Source organism: Oncorhynchus mykiss, chromosome 9 (assembly GCF_057628025.1).
Source record: "Oncorhynchus mykiss isolate SJ-2025 chromosome 9, ASM5762802v1, whole genome shotgun sequence".
Taxonomy (NCBI): Eukaryota; Metazoa; Chordata; class Actinopteri; order Salmoniformes; family Salmonidae; genus Oncorhynchus; species Oncorhynchus mykiss.
In genome coordinates this window covers 55,054,356-55,069,967 of record NC_143030.1, presented here as the reverse complement: position 1 = coordinate 55,069,967, position 15,612 = coordinate 55,054,356, and the positions used below count along the sequence as shown (strand labels likewise).

The window sequence follows — 15,612 nt, the reverse complement described above, 5'->3', positions numbered from 1 at the left end:
TATGATACCATGCTGAAGGTTGCCATTTGTTACTGTATATGTCAAGTGTGTGTTAACAGTTATTGAGAATAACATTAGTTGTATTTGGTATTTACGAAACGTGATAATAACCTGTACTCTTCTAATTCTTCTTTTAGTAGCTACAAGCGATGTGACATTAATACATGTGCCTTTACTGTAAATATATTAACCTTGCTATACTACATCTTACATTGCAGTCATGAAACAGTCATGAAAAACAGATTTTATGAGCATATGAAAACCATGGTTTAACTTTAGTCATTACTGGAAGTAAATTGTCACACAATAAATATCCCTTCATAGACCTACAATGTGTTTGTGTAAATATCACAAATGTCTCTGGGTCTAGTTCTAAATTTGTAAATACATTCTATTTTTCTAAAGTTATGTTATTAATAGTTCTTGAGTTATTGTATTGGATTTTGTTATCAAAGCTTGGTTTTGGGGACTAATCCTAACCCGTTTCTAGAAGCTTTTAACAATTAAGTTTGTCCTTAACTAGAGCAAAATGCCAATACATTAAAAAAAGTCATGCTAAAATTGTAGTTAATTTCCCCAACATTAAAACGATAGTTCAGCCAAATTACAAAATTACATATTGGTTTCCCTGCCTTGTAAGCAGTCTATGGACAAGATATAACAGCAATCCATGATTTAGTTGACTATAATCATATATACGTGACTTTGTTCAGTCAATACTTTGTAGAAGCAGCTTTGGAAGCAATTACAGCTGTGAGTCTTCCTGGGTAAGTCTCTAATTGTTTTCCACACCTCGATTGTGGAACACTTACCTATTATTATTTTAAAAATTCTTCAAGCTCTGTCAAATTGATTGTTGATCATTGCAAGACAACCATTTTCATGTCTTGCCATAGATTTTAAAGTAGATTTAAGTCAAAGCTGTAACTCAGCCAGTCAGGAACATTCATTGTCTTCTTGGTAAACAACTCCAGTGTAGATGTGGCCTTGTGTTTCAGGTTATTGTCCTGCTGAAAGGAAAATGTATCTCCCAGTGTCTGGTGGAAATCAGACTGATCGTCTAGGATTTTGTCTAGGATTTACCCTGTACCCTCCCTCCAGTCCTTAATGGTACAAGTATACCGATAACATGATGCAGCCACCACTATGCTTGAAAATATGGAGAGTGGTACTCAGTAATGTGTTATATTGGATTTTACCCAAGCATAACACTTTGTATTCAGGACAAAACGTTAATTGCTTTGCCAAATTTTTTTCAGTATTACTTTAGTTCCTTGTTGCAAACAGGATGAATGTTTTGGAATATTTATTCTGTACAAGCTTCCTTCTTTTCACTCTGTCAGTTAAGTTAGTATTGTGGAGTAACTACAATGTTATTAATTCATCCTCAGTTTTCTCCTATCACATCCATTAAACTCTGTAACTGTTTTAAAGTCACCATTGGCCTCATGGTGAAGTCCCTGAGCGGTTTCCTTCCTCTCCAGCAACTTAGTTAGAAAGGACGCCTGTATCTTTGTAGTGACTGGGTGTATTGATACACCAACCCGAAGTGTAATTAATAACTGCACCATGCTCAAAGGGAAATTCATTGTCTGCTTTTCATAATTTTTACCATCTACCAATAGGTGCCCTTCTTTGCGAGGAAATTGAAAACCTCCCTCGTCTTTGTGGTTGAATCTGTTTTTGAAATTCACTGCTCGACAGAGTTACAGATAATTGTTTGTGTGAGGTACAGAGATGAGGTAGTAAAAAAAACAACTGTTAAACACTATTAGTCTATGCAACTTATTAAGCAACTTGTTAAGCACATTTTTACTCCTGAACTTATTTAGGCTTGTCACAGCAAAGGGGTTGAAAACTTATTGACTCAGGATGTTTCAGCTCTTCCTTTTTGACTCATTTCCAAAATTAATGAAAAACGTAATTACACTTTGAGATTATGGGATATTGTGTGTAGGCCAGTGAAAAAAACATCTCAGTTTAATCCGTTTAAATTCAAGCTATACCACAACAAAGTGTGGGAAAAGTTGAGATGTGTGAATACTTTCTTTAGCATGTAAAGAGCAGGAGTGTAGCAACAGCATCTCAATGAAAGCAACCAACAGAATAAGTCCTGATGACACACATTTTGCCAGACGCATAGGCTCCAAGTCGAAACTTCAGCAGTGCAAAATAACAAAAGGGAATGTGTTGTGGAGGATTGGTTTCTGTGTCCTGTGCAGGTAAGAGTTAAATGTTAACTTTGAAGATGTTCATTCTGTTAATACAGTAGTGAATATGATATGGGGGCGGCAGGTAGCCAAGTGGTGAGATCGTTGGGCCAGTAACCGAAAGGTTGCTAGATCGAATCCCCGAGCTGACAGGGTAAAAATATGTTGTTCTGTCTCTGAACAAGGCCCTTAATCCACTGTTCCTAGGCCGTCATTTTACATAAGAAGGCCAAAACTGGTGAAATCTATTGTGAAGGTACTGTAGTTGTTAAAAGTACTCATTTCCAATGTTTCATGTTGTAAGTAGCTATAGCTGGATGTGTGAGGTAACCTTGTTTTCAGATATGTTGCTGACTGCGGGGCTCTATCTAGCTATTGAAAAGCAAAAGATTTCTCTCACTTGGCAGAAATGCTTTTGTCATCTTTCTGAAATCTTTCTACGGACTTTAAATAGTGTACTGTCAATGTCTTATAATACACTACATGACCAAAAGTATGTGGACACCAGCCAGTCAAACATCTTATTCTAAAATCATGGGCATTAATATGGAGTTGGTGCCCCCTTTTCTGCTGTAACGGCTTCCACTCTTCTGGGAAGGCTTTACACTAAATGTTGGAACATTGCTGCAGGGTCTTACTTCCAACTCAGCCACAAAAGCATTAGTCGGGCACTGATGTTGGGCAATTAGGCCTGGCCCACAGTCGGCGTTCCAAATCATCCCAAAGGTGTTCGATGGGGTTGATCTCGACAAACCATTTCTGTATGGACCTTTATGCAGGGGGGGCATTTTCATGCTGAAACAGGAAATGGCCTTCTCCAAATGTTGCCACAAAGTTGGAAGCACAGAATCGTCTAGAATGTCATTATATGCTGTATTTTATTATTAATTTCACCTTTATTTAACTAGGTAGGCCAGTTGGGAACAAGTTCTCATTTACAACTGCGACCTGGCCAAGATAAAGCAAAGCAGTGCGACAAAAAACAACAGAGTTACACATGTGATAAACAAAAGTGCAGTCAATAACACAATAGAAAAATCTATATACAGTGTGTGCAAATGTAGTAAGGAGATAAGGTAATAAATAGGCCATAGTAGTGAAGTAATTACAATTTAGCAAATTAACATTGGAATGATAGATGTGCAGATGATGATGTGCAAGTAGAAATACTGGTGTGCAAAAGAGCAAAAAAGTTGAATGTGCTATTTACAGATGTGCTGTGTATACAACGGGTGTCGTCGTCTGAAGAAGAGAAATCGGACCAAAGCGCAGCGTGGTAAGTGTTCATGACTTTTTATTTAAACTGAAAACTAAACAAAAATAACAAAGTGAATAATCGAATCTGAAACAGTCCTGTCAGGTGCAAAACACTAAACAGAAAACAACTACCCACAAAAACCATGTGGGAAAGTATGGTTCCCAATCAGAGACAACGATAGACAGCTGTCCCTGATTGAGAACCATACCCGGCCAAAACAAAGAAATACAAAAACATAGAAAAAATAACATAGAATGCCCACCCAAATCACACCCTGACCAAACAAAAATAGAGACATAAAAAGTTATCTAAGGTCAGGGCGTGACAGTGTACAGCTGCAGCGATCGGTAAACTGCTCAGATATCTGATGCTTAAAGTTAGTGAGGGAGATATAAGTCTCCAACTTCAGCGATTTTTGCAATTCGTTCCAGTCATTGGCAGCAGAGAACTGGAAGGAATGGTGGCCAAAGCAGATGTTGGCTTTGGGGATGACCAGTGAGATATACTGTACCTGCTGGAGCGCATGCTACGGGTGGGTGTTGTTATGGTGGCCAGTGAGCTGAGATAAGGGGGAGCTTTACCTAGCAAAGACCTATAGATGACCTGGAGCCAGTGGGTCTGGCGACGAACATGTAGCGAGGATCAGCCGACGAGAGCATAAAGGTCGCATTGGTGGGTAGTATATGGGACTTGGTCACAAAATGGATGGCACTGTGATAGAGTGTTGGATGCTATTTTGTAAATGACATTGCCGAAGTTGAGGATCGGTAGGATAGTCAGTTTTACGAGGGTGTGTTTGACAGCGTGAGTGAAGGAGGCTTTGTTTTGCCAAATAGGAAGCCGATTCTAGATTTAATTTTGGATTGGAGATGCTTAATATGAGTCGGGAAGGAGAGTTTACAGTCTATCCAGACACCTAGGTATTTGTAGTTGTCCACATATTCTAAGTCAGAACCGTCCAGATTAGTGATGCTAATCGGGCAGGCGGGTGCGGTCAGCGATCGGTGGAAGAGCATGCATTTAGGTTTACTAGCGTTTAAGCAGTTAGAGGCCATGGAAGGAGTGTTGTATGGCATTGAAGCTTGTTTGGAGGTTTGTGTCCAGAGAGTGTTAAGATTTCCCTTCACTGGAACTAAGGGGCCTAGCCTGAACCATGAAAAACAGCCCCAGACCAATATACCGGCTCCACCAAACTTTACAGTTGGCATTATGCATTCAGGCAGGTAGCATCCTCCTGGCATCCATCAAACCCGGATTTGTCTGTTGGACTACCAGACGGTGAAGCATAATTCATCACTCCAGAGAACACATTTCCACTGCTCCCGAGTCCAATGGCGGCGAGCTTTACACCACTTCAGCCAACGCTTGGCATTACGCATGGTGATCTTAGGCTTGTGTGCGGCTGCTCGGCCATGGAAACTCCTTTCATGAAACTCCTGAGGAATAGTTATTGTGCTGACATTGCTTCCAGAGGCAGTTTGGAACTCGATAGTGAGGGTTGCATCCGAGGACAGACTATTTTTACGCGCTTCAGCACTAGGCGGTCCCGCTCTATGAGCTTGTGTGACCTAGTCATTGTTGCTCCTAGATGTTTCCACTTCACAATAACAGCACTTACAGTTGACCGGGGCAGAAATTTGACAAACTGACTTGTTGGAAAGGTGGCATCCTATGACGGTGCCATGTTGAAAGTCACTGAGATCTTTGATAAGGCAATTCTACTGCCAATGTTTGTCTAGGGAGATTGCATGGCCGTGTGCTCAATTTTGTACACCTGTCAGCAACGGGTGTGACTGAAATAGCCAAATCTACTAATCCACATACTTTTGTATATATAGTGTATTTCTCCCCAATAATTGAATATGATTGCAGGTTATATAGTCAAACAGCCCATTGCTCAGATCCCCATCACATCAACTTGATTGTTTGTCTGTCCCTTGGCGCGTTGTCTCTGTTCATTTCAGCTCATGGTTGTTGCTCTCTTTCTCTTACTGCGAGGACACTTTGTAAACAGGGTCAAGAGTAACTGCACGTATGTCATTTCAACACCTACAAATAATACTGTAGGGACTTAAGTCACTAAGGTACAATAGCCAAATCGAAGGACACTTTTGTAAACACTTGCAATTATCTGTGTCTAAGTCGCAACAACGTTTTTTGTAAATAAAATATGAAATTACCCTAAAGTGGTATACCCTGGAGATCCTAAACACATGGCAAATGTGTCTGTACAATTGAGCCGCCACCAGAGGGCAGTCAGTGAACACTTTGACAGCAATAGTAGCACCCTGTGGCATTGAATGAAATGTTCCGTAATATGTGAAAACAAACGCTCATGTTTTCGTAATATGTGTGCATTACGAGAGACACTGAGAAGGTTTTGAGTAGAGTCATATTTTGGATACAGCAAGATTCTCAGTGAGAAAAGAGTCTGCTTTTGAGAGTGGAGACTGAGGATGTTGAGACCAATGGAAATGAAATGTTCAGACCAACGGAAACGAGAGACTTGAATAAACATAGTGAGTGCAATCCTTTTTTGTTAAAACAACACCACAAACGTGCATGTCACCCATTGAAATGATCAACATTTTTATTAAGAAAACTTGATATATATATATATATCAATTAAACATGATCAAGTATTTATATTCACTGCTTAGTGTAGCAGAGAGAGTACCCTGTCAAAAGATAGATAGATAGATGACAGAAAGGATTACTATAGTAATGATAAGAAGAGAAGAATTGTCGGTGCAGTGCACTTTTTTAAAGGTATTTTCAGACTTAATTGAATAGATAGTGGACGACAGTGGGGAAAGATAAAGAGAAATAGTGTCAAAGGGTAGTAGGCTGGACTCACGCTGACACCATAGACGTGTGCTGGAGGCTGCGGCATTACTGCTAGACCAGCCCGGCCACTGTGCAGGGCAGTCTTGCTGTACTGTACCATCACAACGTTCTTTGTATCGTCGTTCCAACAGGATCAGAGAGTGGTGGAGACAAGGAAAATTGCCAGCGATGTTGTGTGTCTTCTCTGTCCTACGATGACATTGCTGAGGAGGAGAGCGTCCCAGCTCAACCCTTAACCAGTGAAAGATATGGAACCAGTAGCCTGAAGCCCAGAGGCAGGAGCTGCTGCTAACCACGGTAAGATAAAGTCCCAGCTCAGGTCCAAACATGCAGTGTATATACAGTACATGCATTAATGTGTTGTTCGTTTATGTGCTGCTCTGAACTAAATGTTTTGCAGGACATGCTACCTACGAGGTGGAGGAAGATCCACAGGAGAGCTGCGATGATGTGGTGTCGATGACCACGCCAGCTGAGGAGACCAGAGAGGAGGTTGCAGAAGTCATTGAGAGACCCAAACCCATGGACCTGGACGTCCACGATGATGAGGAGGGTGACCTGGAGCCTAATGGACAGGGGTGAGCAACATGGATGCTTGACATGATCTGTTGTCAAACAGAAGTATGAGAGGGGGTGTTTTGATGATGTTGTTACGTTGGCACTTTGCACCGTTCTCACGCATTTGAGAAATACACGTTTTTCCGTATCTAGTAATTACCTAGCAATTTGGCACTTTTTTCATGTCATGTAAAATTAGTACGGTATGGTTTATTAATTTTTACAAAATAGAGAAAACATGTTATCGCATCAAATTATTTTGAATATTTTGTATTCATTAAACTTGCCATTTCAAATGTCTTGTGACATCTCTTTTTAGGATCCCAAAGTTGGCGTCAAAAATCTGGGTATCTGCATAAGAACCTCACGTTCCCTTTTCATCGGTTCACTTATAATATTGCTGGTTCTTTTTCATATGTGAGGATCCAATTATTACAATTACTTGACCCTTTTCTGTCTCTAACATTTGATACTGTTTCAAATGTTTTGATTCATTTGACATGTTTGTTGTGCCATGGCCTGTATAAAGCAGAACTGATTGACGCAGAACAGAATCAATGGTGTCTGTCTTACAACAGGTATTAGTGAAACATGATCTTGCTATGTGGTAGTTCCTTCCATAAAGAACAGCATGTGAACATTCTTAATTGCTCTTTATGCGTCAAAGCTCATAGCCAACAGCTGTTTTTCCAAGACTTTTATCGTGTTTTTTTTGTTGTTGCTACTTTTACCATTTATAAATGCAAAATTTGAAACATTTTTATTTGTAAATGCAATAACATTGTGCACTGAAATGATGTTGTTTTTATTCTCCTCTTCAACTTCTCAGTATTTATGTGTTCATGAAAGTTCTTATTCCGATTTTACACAATAATAATTTCAACGTTAGATTTTTTAACCTTTTGAATTGATTCGATTTTACGGTTTATAAAATATGAAAGTAGTAGTTCACAGGGTTTATCTCATAGCTATGTATTTTATTTGTTTAAACACGTTTGTTTAGAGTTTTGTTTTCTCTATGAAATCATGTTTGAGATTTGGTGTTTGGAATTTGAAGAATATTGTCAATAGTGGGGAAAACAATCAGTGTCATTTAGAAAACTGACTTAAATGTGAAAAATGAAACAAAATTGAGATGATGATGAGAGGTATAAAATGAATTACAATGAAGAATACTTCCGATGATTATTTGATGTACAGTGTCAGATTTTCTTTATTATGTCATTCTGCTTTAATAATGTACTGTGCTGTCAGTAACGTTTTTTCTAAGGAGACTCAATTATTGGCTCTGTTGATGCTGTCGTGTTAATTTAACATTTTAGATTATGAAATTATTCAAATGATGGTAATTTAAAAAAAAAATAATACTGATCTGCATATTTTGAAGGTTTACAATGCCTAACAATATTACATTTTAGACAAGTAAAAACAGTGAAGGTTAAACTGTCTATGCACATACAGTATGCAGTGCAGTGCAATCAAAAATGTGATTTTCCTGTGTTTTATATATATTTTCACACTATGAGTTTGGAACAATACTGGGAAATAGTGAAAATTATGATAATGCCCTTTTAGTGTAAGAGCTGCCTGAAATGTCTGCCTGTTTTGGTGGGATGGAGTTATAGCCAGCATGGTGACATCATTACACAACGGGTGGGTCTAATCCTGGATGCTGATTGGTTAAAACCGCATTCCAGCCTTTGTCTATTCCACAAGTTACCACCGGCTAAATCTATGATGTTGAAATGCCTATTTACTCTGTTCCATCTGACTGAGCAATCCATTGTCTCATCAGCTCAGCCAGGCAATTTATAAACTTGATCTACACTATGAAAAGCATTTAGACCTTTTCTCCCATTTCTTTTAGACTAGCATTTGGTTTTCAACAGCATAACAGCAATAACTTTGCTGTCTCTCATTCAATCTCCAGCTGTCCTATGTGGTAATGAACGTGTCAGGAGTCAGGATGAGACAGACAGGCTGGCAGCTTTTCTCAGCCTGTCGAAATCATGAATCAGCATCATTTTATGGATATATACAAAGACATTTCAATAGAAAAACACTAAATGCAGCTAGTTTGCTGTCATTCCAACTTCAGCTTGAAGTGATTGTGTTAGCTGTGTAGTTGGCTATCTCTTCTGAACAACAGTGTCCTGACGAGAAGGCAAATGTTCTATGCCAGGCGAAATCGCACATCATTAGCTTATTGTTATGGATGTGTCCCAAAACAATCACTATAAAAGAGCTTAAACAAACGCAAATGCAGCTACTTTGCTGTTATTCTGGCTGCACTCTTTGATGTGACGGTGTTAGCCAAAGTTGGCTAGCTAGCAAAGAAGGGATGAGAACGTTGCCAGCCATCATGGCAACAGAACCGATAGAACAAACGACCAGCTGGCTTGCGTAGCAACCCTAGATTTGTGTCGGGACTATATCTTGTGGCAGGAGGAAATAGTATGAATAAAATATTCATACTATTTCAAAATATAGTTTTTAATTAAAAAATGGACTTTTTCTCAGCCCTAACAACACCTGTGCCAATCTATCTTCCAAACACTGGCTTCTCTATCATTATCACTTAAATAACATAGAGTTCCCAACCCCTCTGCCAATAACAACTAGGTTTCAGTTTTCCCCTCCCCACTCAGACCACTCCCAGACAGTCCGAGCAAAATTTTGCTTGAGAAATTGCTCTCTGCTAAGAATCAATTTTTGCTTCTTTTAGACTCTCTTAATTGAAAACAATGACAGTAAGGTGATTAATTGTTAACCAGAAATTATTTTAATATTGAGATAAAAACGGCTGCATTGGACCTTTAATCAGGGCTCCCAAGAGCTCCTAAGTGGCACAGCGGTCTAAGGCACGGTATCTCAGTGCTAGAGGTGTCACTACAGACACCTTGGTTTGAATCCAGGCTGTGTTACAACCGGCTGTGATTGGGAGTTCCATAGGGCTGCGCACAATTGGCCCAGCGTCATCCGTTTGGCCACTGTAGGTCATAATTGTAAATAAGAATTTGTTCTTAACTGACTTGTCTAGTTAAATAAAGGTTAATAAATAAAATAAATACAATTTAACAATACTGTGAAAAATAACAATAAATGAATCTGTGTTAGATTTATATTGTTTTCTACTGTGCACACTGACTGCAAACAGGATCAGTTGCTCGAGACACAGGAGATTTCTTTTGTGTTGTGTATTAATCTGTATGTATTTAAACGTCTATAGTTTGATATTCAGCATAAAAGCCATTTACCATCACATCACATTCTCTCAGGCAAACTAAAATAATTATGGGACACCAACAAAAAAATATTTCCAAATATGCTGTTTCTTATGAGAAGACTGATATAATGTCCCTTCACGGGAGAAACATACAGTACAGCATCATCCCGTGACCATGAATGTCAACCTTCAGAGAGCTTTATGTGTTGCCAGGAGTTATTCAGGGCCAATTGCGGTCCCAGGACTGAGGATATACCCAGCGGGACTCATTTGTAAGTTGTGGTTCGAGTGTTATATGTAAACCTCACACCCAGCTTCCCACTCTACCAAGGGGCTCTTGTAAGGGTAGGGATGCAGGATTAAAAAGTCTGCAGGGATGGAGACATAAATAGAACAGAGTACATACCAATATTTAGGAGAGGGGATAAAATGTTCACTCTGGGTTTGATTTTGTCTCCATAATACAAAGAGGAATTTATCTTACAGCAATCCCTGTTAACTTTGCATCTTGGCATGGATCTCAATTGGACTTTTTTGATTGCATAATATAATCATGCTCTTAAAGATATCAACAGTTTGCAGGGTATCTCTTTACAATGAATGCTTTGTCTAACAACAATGAGGCCATAGTCAAGATAACATGGTTTATCTTGTTGATAGTAAATAGTCATTCTGACGGCTCTAACATCAACCTTGGACAAATGTTCATAACCTCATCTACTAGATATTCAAAACAACAGCTCTGACATCACTAGCCTGCCATGGCCATTTGCTGTGGTTTTCACAGACAGCTTTGTTTGCCGTGGATCGAGGTTGGTGGAGCGAACTGCTGTGAAATCCCAATGTTTCTTTACCTCATCACACACGTGCCTTTTGATTGGTGTAATGGGGCAGACTGTAGCTGTGAGAAAGGCCCAGTTGTGGTGATTTTCCACAACAGCGGAGATGTATTAATAGGTATTGCTGCCCAGTGGTTGGTTCCATTAAGATGGCCCTATCTTCCCTATCTTGGCCTGCTGGTGTTACTGTACATCTAAAGCATCTGTTGGACTGAATGTTCAGTGGGACCCTGGAGAATGATGTAATTCCAATGAACAACACATGACATCTTAATGCAAGCTCTCCTTTGTTTCCACACACATGGCAGTAACAAATCATATGACAGACAGACTTCTACCATATTCACACATGGTCTCGATAATGCCATTGTAGTAATAATAATAAAAAATGGTTGCCAGGCATCATAGGAGATACTGTTTACTAACTAATTAAGAGTATATGCATGTTTTAGTGATGGGTATTCAGATATCAATGTATTAAGTATTACAGTAAGGAAATGAATTGGGGCCATGCGATAGACTAGCGTTCTGTTCAGGGTTTGTACTTCTACATCCAACTGCCTCACGCTACAGAAACAGGAGATAGGCTCCTGCTCCCATGAGCCGTTCCAGCTCACACAAGCCAAGGCTCGAGCCAGGCTACTTACTTACAGTAATGTCTACACTATATCCCTGACAAGACTCCTCATTTGCTGCCTATTACAACTTTTGCTTGGTTCAATCATTGATCAGTGGCATGCTGTCAAGTAAATTGATATATGTTGTCTAATGGTTGAGGAATCTGCCAAAGTATTGAATGACCAAATGGTTTGTACTGTTATGTCGTGTTCAGATGACAAATGGAAAAGACTGGCTTAACACGCTTTACATTTTTGCAACGCCTTGTCTCCATTAGAATCCAATTATTATAGAACATAAATGAGCTGACCAGTCATTTCACATGATGTTTTATATATGCTGTGTAGTACTACAAACATGACAACCATTTGGATAAAATGTATCGGAACGCATGTATGGGCATAGTGTCATCAATACCAGATGAACCCCTATACCATTTGAGGTACTTGTCATTTGATTAAAAGACATGATTCATTTCTGTAGTTTCCTGGAAGTGACACCGCAAAGATTGTTTGCCACGAAGATTCATGTTCTTGCATGTAATATACAGTGCATTCAGGAAGTATTCAGAGCCCTTGACTTTGTCCACATTTTGTTACATTACAGCCTTATTCTAAAATTGGTTAAATAGTTTCTTCCCCTCATCAATCTACACACAATACCCCATAATTACAAAGCAAAAACAGGTTTTATGAAATTTCAGTCTATAAAAAAAAACATTTGCATAAGTATTCAGACACTTTACTCAGTACTTTGTTGAAGCACCTTTGACAGTGATTACAGCCTTGACTCTTCTTGGGTATGACGCTACAAGTTTGGCACACCTGTATTTGGGGAGTTTGTCCCATTCTTCTCTGCAGATCCTCTCAAGCTCCGTCAAATTTGGATGGGGAGCTTTGCCGCACAGCTATTCTCAGGTCTCTCCAGAGATGTTCGATAGGGTTCAAGTCCGGGTTCTGGCTGGGCCACTCAAGGACATTCAGAAGCCACTCCTGCATTGTCTTGGCTGTTTGCTTAGGGTCATTGTCCTGTGGAAGGTGAACCTTCACCCCAGTCTGAGGTCCTGAGCGCTCTGAAGCAAGTTTTCATCAAGGATCTCTCTGTAGTTTTCTCTGTTCATCTTTTCATCGATTCTGACTGGTCTCCCAGTCCCTGCCACTGAAAAATACCCCCAAAGCATGATGCTGCCACCAACATGCTTCACCGTAGGGATGGTGCCAGGTCTCCTCCAGACGTGACGCTTGGCATTCAAGCCAAAGCGTTCAATCTTGGTTTCATCAGACCAAAGAATCTAAAGAACCAAAGAGTCCTTTAGGTGCCTTTTGGCAAACTCCAAGCGGGCTGTCATGTGCCTTTTACTGAGGAGTGGCTTCCGTCTCACTCGTCTGGTCTGATTGGTGGAGTGCTGCAGAGATGGTTGTCCTTCTGGAAGTTTCTCCCATCTCCACAGAGGAACTCTGGAGCTCTGTCAGAATGACCATCAGGTTCTTGGTCACCTCCCTGACCAAGGCCCTTCTCCCTCGGTTGCACAGTTTGGCCTGTCAGCCAGCTCTAGGAAGAGTCTTGGTGGTTCCAAACTTCTTCTATTTAAGAATGATGGAGGCCACCTTCAATGCTGCAGAAATGCTTTGGTACCCTTCCCCAGATCTGTGCCTCGACACAATCCTGTCTCTGAGCTCTACGGACAATTCCTTCAACCTCATGGCTTGGTTTTTGTTCTGACATGCACTGTCAACTGTGGGACCATATATAGACAGGTGTGTGCCTTTCCAAATCATGTCCAATCCATTGAATTTACCACAGTTGGACTCAAATCAAGTTGTAGAAACATCTCAAGGATGATCAATGGAAACTGGATGCACCTGAGCTCAATTTCGAGGGTCTGAATACTTGGAAAAATGTCTAAAAACCTGTTTTCACATTGTCATTATGGTGTATTGTGTGTAGACTGAGTTTTTAATGTCATTTTTTTATTTAATCGATTTTAGAATACGGCTGTAACATAACAAAATGTAGAAAAGGGAAGGGGTCTAAATACTTTCCGAATGCACTGTATATATACTTACTGTACCAGTTGGATTGCGAGGTTGAAAATAACATTCTGAAGACACATGGGTTGCTATCAGGTTGCTATGTAATGTGCAGGAAAATCAAAACGGTTGAGTTTTAAAATAGTAAAATCAACATTTAGATTAGGGCACATAGGTCTGAATTTGCCCACTAATGTAATATAATGTGAAGGCTGAATTTTTCTAAAGGCTTTTCAGTGTGAAGAAAATTGCAGCTTGGATTGTTTAGGAGTCAAATGTCATAGCGTGCACCGCAGTGTGAGTTTACATTGGCCGTGTTTCTGTGTGACAGGGGCCCTGGGATCTGGTGAAAGATGACCCTGGTTAGTGTAACACCCTAAATATGCTGCAAAGCATGAGGGCAGGCAGGTTCATGCCTAGTGCCAAGTAACCTCCTGCCACCAGCTCACAGGACACCACATTCTCCCTCCCTGAGACAGCCGTGCTTGCGCCCGCCGCTCTTAACCTAACAAAGGCCGGGCGTCCGTCAGTACAGGGCCAGCTGCAGCAGGTGCCAGGGGTTTATTCAATGTAAAGGAGTGAGGGGTGAGAGGGTGGTAGACAAGGGAAAGTGGTGAGAGGGGGGCAGGAGTGGGATGGTGGTGAGTGGTGAGGGGCTGGTAAGAGAGGGAGAAGGGTGAGGGGGTAGTAGGAGAGGGGTGAGTGGTGTGGGGGGGGGGGGTAGGAGAGGGGTAAGTGATGAGGGGGTGGTGGGAGAGGGTTGAGTGTTGAGTGGTGAGGGGGGGTAGGAGAGGGAGACTGGTGAGTGGTGAGGGGGTGGTAAGAGAGGGGTGAGTGGTGAGGGGGTGCTTAGAGAGGGGTGGTTGGTGAGGGGGTGTTAGGTGAGGGGTGAGCGGTGAGTGGTGAGAGGGTGGTAGGAGAGGGGTGAGTGGAGGGGTGAGTGGTGAGTATTGACTGGGTGGTAGGAGAGGGGTGAGTGGAGAGTGGTGAGGGTGTGGTAGGAAAGGGGTGAGTGGTGAGTGAAGGGATGGTAAGAGAGGGATGAATGGTGAGTGGTGAGTTAAGGGGTGGTAGGAGAGGGGTGAGTGGAGAGTGGTGAGGGTGTGGTAGGAAAGGGGTGAGTGGTGAGGGCGTGGTAGGTGAGGGGTGAGTGGTGAGTGAAGGGGTGTTAGGAGAGGGATGAATGGTGAGTGGTGAGGGGGGGTAGGAGCGGGGTGAGTGAAGGGGTGGTAGGAGAGGGGTGAGTGGTGAGTGGCGAGGGGGTGGTAGGAGCGGGGTGAGTGGTGAGTGGCGAGGGGGTGGTAGGAGAGGGGTGAGTGGTGAGTGGCGAGGGGGTGGTAGGAGCGGGGTGAGTGAAGGGGTGGTAGGAGCGGGGTGAGTGGTGAGTGGCGAGGGGGTGGTAGGAGCGGGATGAGTGGTGAGTGGCGAGGGGGTGGGAGGAGCGGGGTGAGTGGTTAAGGGGTAATCCCTAATCTTCGAGACTCAGGAAAAAAAGGCAACGTAAAAGAGAACGTACAATCTCTGGAGAACAAACTGGATTAGCTCCATTCGAGACTAATTTATGAACGGAACCTGAAGAACTGTAATATTTGTAGACCATAATATTTACCAAGATAGTTTTCATCTGTATTTTTCGTAGCTGTCTATTTACCACCAAAAAGTGATGCTGGCACTAAGAACCCACTCAACGAGCTGCATAGAGCCAAAAGCAAACTAGAAAATGCTCATCCAGAGGTGGCGCTCCTAGGGACCATTGATTTTAATGCAGGGAAACTGAAATCAATTTTATCAAATTTCTACCAGAATTTCACCTGTACAACAATAAGCAAAAAACATCTAGATCACCTTTACGCCACACACAGAAACACATACAAAGCTCTCCCTCGCCCTCCATTTGGCAAATCTAACCATAACTCTATCCTCCTGATTCCTGCTTACAAGCAAAAACTCAAACAGGAAGTAAAAGTGTAAGTGGTCCGATGAAGCGGATGCTAAGCTACATGACTAGTTTGCTACAGACTGAAAT

At 41.4% G+C, this 15,612-nt stretch overlaps 1 long non-coding RNA gene across 2 annotated transcripts; it reads left to right on the top strand.

Annotated features, from left to right (window-relative positions):
- The first annotated feature begins 5,789 nt into the window (after positions 1 to 5,789).
- Positions 5,790 to 8,712, top strand: LOC110532301 (uncharacterized). Of its 2 annotated transcripts, XR_002474818.3 has the most exons (4): positions 5,790 to 5,987; positions 6,447 to 6,612; positions 6,716 to 6,893; positions 7,193 to 8,712. It is a non-coding gene; the product is annotated as an uncharacterized LOC110532301 (long non-coding RNA). The 2 variants fall into 2 exon arrangements; XR_016483316.1 differs by lacking the exon at positions 5,790 to 5,987 and having other exon boundaries at positions 6,362 to 6,612.
- Positions 8,713 to 15,612: the final 6,900 nt, after the last annotated feature.